This window comes from Neophocaena asiaeorientalis, unplaced genomic scaffold, assembly GCF_003031525.2.
Source record: "Neophocaena asiaeorientalis asiaeorientalis breed wild unplaced genomic scaffold, Neophocaena_asiaeorientalis_V1.1 scaffold734, whole genome shotgun sequence".
NCBI classification, from domain to species: Eukaryota; Metazoa; Chordata; class Mammalia; order Artiodactyla; family Phocoenidae; genus Neophocaena; species Neophocaena asiaeorientalis.
The window spans coordinates 22,584-29,394 of NW_020173686.1; the positions used below are offsets into that span (position 1 = coordinate 22,584).

Below are 6,811 nucleotides of genomic sequence, written 5' to 3' on the forward strand. Positions count from 1 at the left end.
ACCACCTAGAGTGGTGAGATAGGGAGGGTGGGAGGGATACACAAGAGGGAGGGGATATGGGGATATATATGTATGCATATAGCTGATTCACTTTGTTATACAGCAGTAACTAATATAACACTGCAAAGCAATTGTACTCCAATAAAGATGTTAAAAAAAAAAGTGAGTGGCTACTAATGGGTGCAGAGTTTTTCTTGGGGGAGGTGCAAAATCTTCTCTCAAGTTGACTGTGGTGATGGATGCACAGTTGTGAATAAGCTAAAAACCACTGAATCGTACACTTTAAGTAGGTGAACTGTACAGTACATAAACTATATCTGAACAAAGCTGTTATTTAAAAACAGCATCTAGGGACTTCCCTGGTGGTCCATCAGTTGGGACTCCACGCTTCCACTGCAAGGACCATGGGTTCCATTGCTAGTTGGGGAACTAGGATCCCACATGTTGCACGGTAAAAAAAAAAAAAAAATGTTTTAATAATAAAAATTAAGAAACAGCGTCTAGGGAATTCCTTGGCGATCCAATGATTAGGACTCCGTGTTCTCACTGCTGAGGGCCCAGGTTCAATCCCTGGTCAGGGAACTGAGATCCCACAAGCCATGTGAGGCAGCCAAAAAAAAAAAAAAAAAAAGTTTTTTTAATTAAAAATAAATAAAAAGAAAAACAACATCTAGAGTCTGATCCAAATTTTATTTAAAAATCACGTGATGAGAAAAGGCCAAAAAAAATTTCAGACAGAGGCATTTTCTGAATGGCAAGATTTTACGTGATTTTCATTTGTTCTTTTACTCTTTCCTGAATTTCCTCTAATGTGTATGTATTGTTTTCCTAATCAGAAAAGTGATTAGTCTAGTTCAATTTCATGATAAACCCTATACATTTAAGATATGTGGCCACTGGAAAACGGCATGGTAAATGGCTCATTCCACTTCACCGCCCTCGGAGATCAGGGCACCACAAAGCAGCTGCCTCACCCCACCCGTGGCTCTGCATTCAGGTCAGCCCTCACGATTTCCTCACAAGTCCACTGCTGCATCGAAACCAGTTCCATCTCCCCTCAAGCTCTACCCCAAATGTGAACAGTTAAGTGCCCAGGACTACAACTCTGAGGTTCCTACTGGTTTTCCCCACTGCACAGCTCAGATGACCAAGATTCTGTGTCTTGCATTTTTACCGCCTGCGCAGTCTTTTTTTTTCTCTATTTCTTTTTTAAAGTCAGTTAGCAATAACTCAATGGGCCACTGATTCTGGATCTTAAGTGGCATTTTCTAATTGTCAAGAATTGGTACTTCAAGATCATTGTTTTTCCTTTTTGAATTCCACTTTCTTTTTTTGAATGATCAGAATGAAGATGTATTGATTTACTTATTTTTTTAATAAAGTTTTATAGCCCTGCCCGCTTACTTACGTAGTTTTAAAAAAATTTTTATTGAAGTATAGTTGATTTACAATGTTGTGTTAATTTCTGCTGTACAGCAAAGTGATTCGGCTATACATATATATTCTTTTTCATATTCTTTTCCATTATGGTTTATCATGGGATACTGAATATCGTTCCCTGTGCCCTACTGTAGGACCCTGTTGTTTATCCATTCTATATATGATAGTTTGCATCTGCTAACCCCAAACTCCCAATTCATCCCTCCCGAATCGCCCCTCCCCCTTGGCAACCACGAGTCTGTTCTCTATGTGAGTCTGTTTCTGTTTTGTAGATATGTTCACTTGTGTCATATTTTAGATCCCACATATAAGTGACATCATATGGTGTTTGTCTTTGTCTGACTTACTTCACTTAGTATGATAATCTCTAGGTCCATCCATGGTGCTGCAAATGGCATTATTTCATTGAATTCCACTTTTAAAGACTGAAAACAGTAAAAGAGGTCTTTCTAAGAACCAAAGGCTCAGTAAACAAAGAACAGGCAAGACAGCATAGAAAAATTAAAAACACACATCCTCGATTGCTGAATACTGCTCTCAGCATTGTCTGCCTGAGATCTTGGGATCTGGAGGAAGTCAAGCAGGGGCGTCACAATGATAAGGTCTCAAGCAGCTCAATAAACTTGAGCCCTCCCCCCAGCTGTGGGAAAGTTTCCTAACAAGTATTCAACCTACCTGCGTCTATACTCATTCTATATGCATCACTACCAAAGAAAGAAAGCAAGATTGAAGTTGGCTGGATGTCAGCAAGGCGGTTAATAAGAGACCAGTCTAGAGTGCCCACAACGAGGTTAGGCAATATTTAACTCAGGTCGAATTTCTCAATGAAGGGTCAGAGCTTCAAGGAGATTCTGAAGGGGAATTTAATTGTGGCTTCAGGGCTTCAGGGCGATGGGAGCACTGTTTGTCTTAACAGTAAAACTTTTTCTTTACTCATGGAAATCTACAGAAGTTAATGGATTCATATATCAGCACTCTGCTCTGCATGTCATATGTCCTTTTTTTTTTTTTAAATAAATTTACTTATTTATTTTTGACCGTGTTGGGTCTTCATTGCTGCACGCGGGCTTTCTCTAGTTGCGGCGAGCGGGGGCTACACTTCGTTGTGGTGCACAGGCTTCTCACTGTTGTGGCTTCTCTTGTTGCGGAGCACGTGCTCTAGGCACACGGGCTACAGTAGTTGTGGCTCGCGGGCTCTAGAGCGCAGGCTGAGTAGTTGTGGTGCACCGGCTTAGTTACTCAGCAGCATGTGGGATCTTCCCGGACCAGGGCTCAAACCCATGTCCCTTGCATCGGCAGGGGGGGTCTTAACCACCGTGGCCCCCGGGGAGCCCCCTCATATGTCCTTTTATTTACTGTTCCTCCATATTTTTTTGTTTTGAATTGTGGTAAAATACACATACCATATAATTTACCATCTTAACCATTTTTACATGGACGGTTCATTAAGTACATTCATACTGTTGTGCAACCAACTTGCAGAACGCTAGTCGTCTTGCAAAACAAACTTTGCACCCATTAAACAACAACTCTCCATTTCTTTCTCCCCTGCAGCCCCCAGCAACCACCATTGTACTGTCTGTCTCTATGAATCTGACTACTTTAGATGCCTTATATAAGTGGATTCATACAGTATTTGCCTTCTTGTGTTGGGCTTATTTCACACAGCATAATGTCCTGAAGGGTCATCCATGTTGGAGCATGTGTCAGAATTTCCTTCCTTTTCAAGACTGAATAATATTCCATTGTATGGACAGTGCATATTTTGTTTATCCATCCATCCACTGATGGACACTTAGACTGCTTCTACCTTTTGTAAATAATGTTGCTATGAACATGAATGTACAAATAACTCTTTGAGACCCTACTTTTAATTCTTTTGGGTATATACCCAAAAGTGGGATTGCTGGATCAATATGGTCATTCTATTTTTAATTTTTTGAGGAACCACCATACTGTTTCCCATTCTCCTCCATATTTTTAACATCATTTAAATGCTGTCCAACTTTCTATTCTCCCTGTGGGACAGTCACATAGATATAAAGCAATTTATTGCCCTAGGAGGCTATAGTGTGGAAGCACCTGGGATATAAAATTTTGAGAACTGCCACAAAAAGACAAAGTAGGCTGTGTGTCCAGTTTAGAGTTCTACACAGTTCATTCAATAAATATCTATTATGTATCTCATACACGATAAATGCTGAGCCTAATGAGCTACTCTCTGCCTTGAAGGAGCTGACAGCCCAGCGGAAGGAACACAGACAAGAAGCTGGCTAATTACAAGGACAGACACCACTACTAAGGGACACATGTAGGAGGAATACAGAAAGCAAACCTGGGCTTCCCATCATCTGGCCGGTTCCAATTACTTCTTCGCTGCTTTCACTCTGATTCACGACATTTTGTTAGAGGGATCATCCTCCAGTACAGATCTCAGCAAGAGATTCCCCCATTTGCCTGCTTAAAGCCCTTCAGAGGTTCCCCTCTGCTCTCAGGATGGAGCCCACGGTCCCTGGCCAGGTGATGAAAAGCCTCCTTCCAGCTTCCAGTGTGATCGCGCTGCATCGCTGACAGACACTGCCTACCTCCCAGCTCGATGCCTTTGCCCCATTAGCTCCCTGAGCCTGCCTGCCTGTCTCTCACCAGGAGTGGGTCTCACTCCTGACTGCCAATCTGAATCATCTGGAGAAATTAAACAGCAAAAGCAAAAACAATGCCAGGGTCTCACCCCAGACAGAATGAATTAGAATCTCTGAGAGCAGGCCTGGGTATTTTGCAGCTCTCCAGGTGACTGTGATCTAAACCAGAGCTGCCACCATTGCCCTGTACACACAGGCACAACCCCCCTCCCGCAGCAAGACCAACCCAGCTCTGCTGCCATCAGCCAGAAGGCAGCTCCCGTCCTGCCCCCACACTGAACGCGCACAACCTCTCCGACTTTGCATTTTGCTAGAGGAGCCTCATTAAATTAGGAAATATTAAAAACGCTTGCTGTGCACGACTCACCTAAGAACCTTCTCTACAAACCACAACTGGTGACTGCAATGTTTTAAGTGTCACGATGCACCCAGAGTCCCGAACAGTCATTCCCGCACTTACCTTCTAACAGCAGAAGACAGTGCACATCGAGCAACTCTGTGTGCCGTGTACACTCACGTCATCTCCATCCTCACAAAACCCCCGACACAGGTACAGCACTTAGCTCCATCTTACAGATGAGGAAACCTATTAAGAACATCAAATATTTGCACACTGGTTTTTTTTTCATGGTGCATATCACACGAAAAAAAATTTTTTTATTGTGTGCCTTCCCTACAAGACCACAGAAGAACGACGTCTGTTTCATTCACCGCTACACACCTGGCAAACACCTGGTCAGGGCTATTACTCAACAAATACTTTCTCCTCTCTGCTTGCGAGCATCATCCTTTTCACCACGGACCAGCTTGCTTGTACCCACTTGCGTCTAACTAAGCCCAGTGCCCCTCAGCTTCTTCCACGGGAGCCCAACCTCATCTCAATTCTAGTTCAGAAAATCATTTTAAAATATTCTAGTTCAGAAAAAGAAAACAGAAGCATGGTGCCTCCTGTGGGCTAATCAGGTGGGCTCCAGGAGTCAAGCCATTTGGGGATAAGGAGGGTCTAGAAGGTACAGTTCCCAGAAGTAGGGGGTGTCAAGTATGTGGGGGGGAGGGGAATCCAACATCCCAGAATTAATATGAGAATTAAACGAGAGAGTCCTTATAAAGTCCTTAGAACTATGTCCCACACTAAGCCTAACTGACAATTACACAGGACTACAATGAAAAGGTTTCCTTGTATCTACCATACCGGGCCTTGTTCTAGAGCAGGGTGTCGGCAAACTTTTTCTATAAAAGGCCAGATAGTAAATACTTTGGCCTTTGCAGGCCATGCAGCCTCTGTATGGACTACTCAACTCTGCTGTTTTTGTAGCAGGAACAGCAGCCACAGACAATACAGAAATGAATGGATATGGCTTCGCTCCCATAGATCTCTTTTGCAAAGACAGGAAGGTTGGATTTGGCTGCAAGCCATAGTCTGCTGACCCCTTTCTAGGGCAGTGCTGTCCAATAGCAATATAATGCAAGCCAAAGATATAATGTAAAATTTCTAGTGGCCACGTAAAAAAACATAAACAGGTGAAATTAATAATACATTTTATTTAACCCAGTGTATCCCAAATATTGCTGTTTCAACACGTTGATGGATATAAAAAAACTGGGATAGTTTATATTGTCTTCTTCATACTAATTCTCCAAAATTCGCTGTTTTACACTTAAGGCACATCTCAATTTGGACTAGGCACATTTCAGGTACTCAACAGCCTTATGTAGCTAGCGGCTACCATATTGGACAACACAGTTCTAGAGCATATGCTAGTATAGATAATGCTGAGATACACACCTATACCCCTAGCTTCCTGATACATATTAAAAAGTTTATACAGTGCCAACAACAGTAGGCCCTAAATATCTGTTGACTGAATGCATACAAAACCTTGTAAATATTAACTGACATAACGGATATATGGACAAAGTGCACACATCCGCCCTAAAACCTGATGAAAGATCAAAGAGAAATTTCCAAAAGCTGGTAACAAATCAGCAATAACCTAGATCTGTTTAGATCTTTAGATCTAAGATCTAAAGAGAAAATTTTAATTTCTAGCCGTAACCCACATACGTCTCTCCGGCTACACAGGGAGCCCCTTCCTCTGTGGAGAGGAATGATGCCAAATGTTGGTAGGGGCGTCGCAGTTTCTGAAGTCACGCAGTACTGCTCTAGGGCCCTTTCGCCTTACGACGACACCCCTAGCAAAGGTGCAGCGAGGGGAAGGGACCTGCACAAGGGCCCACTCTGGCCCGGGTTCGGGTACCAGTGGGTGGGGTGGAGCGACAAGTAAAGCCTGCTGCAAGCCGTCCAAGGGTGACAGCCTGGCACCCAGCACACAGGCAGCGGCGGCCCCGAGGGAGCGGCCCACCCGGGAGATCTCGGCTGGAGGAGAGGTGAGGGCGAGGGCACGTTCCGGTCTACCGGCCCTGGGCACACCGAGAACCTCCCCAAGCAGGGGTGGGCTTCCACTGGGAACAAGGACTCGCCTGACTGCAGTGACAGAGACGCCGGCGAACACAGAGAAGAGCTCACCGAGAAGCACAGGCGAAGCCCGGGAGGCCTCGGCGTCCAGATAGAACTTCCGGTCCCAGGGCGGGACCACGAAAGCTCAACCAATCCAAGCCCGCAAGCTGGAGAACACTGCCCGGGACCCAGCGCATGCGTGCTAGGGAAATGGCGCCTGCGCAGAGCGATCGGCGGCCCAGGGGGCCGGGCCGGGCCGGGGGCCGGGCCCGGG

General features: G+C 44.6%; 1 protein-coding gene across 3 annotated transcripts in view; it reads right to left on the reverse strand.

The window, feature by feature from the left end:
* The window catches only part of TCEANC (transcription elongation factor A N-terminal and central domain containing), a 9,721-nt gene extending 3,063 nt beyond the window's left edge, over positions 1-6,658 (reverse strand). For 2 of the 3 annotated variants that reach the window (XM_024750154.1, XM_024750152.1), the window contains exons 1-2: positions 6,607-6,658; positions 4,540-4,665 (exon numbers count right to left, since the gene is read on the reverse strand). The gene's annotated coding sequence lies outside the window, so the exon portion shown is untranslated. Of the gene's footprint in view, positions 1-4,539; positions 4,666-4,800; positions 4,843-6,606 lie in introns of those variants that run through there. The other variant, XM_024750153.1, reaches the window with a different exon arrangement.
* Positions 6,659-6,811: the final 153 nt, after the last annotated feature.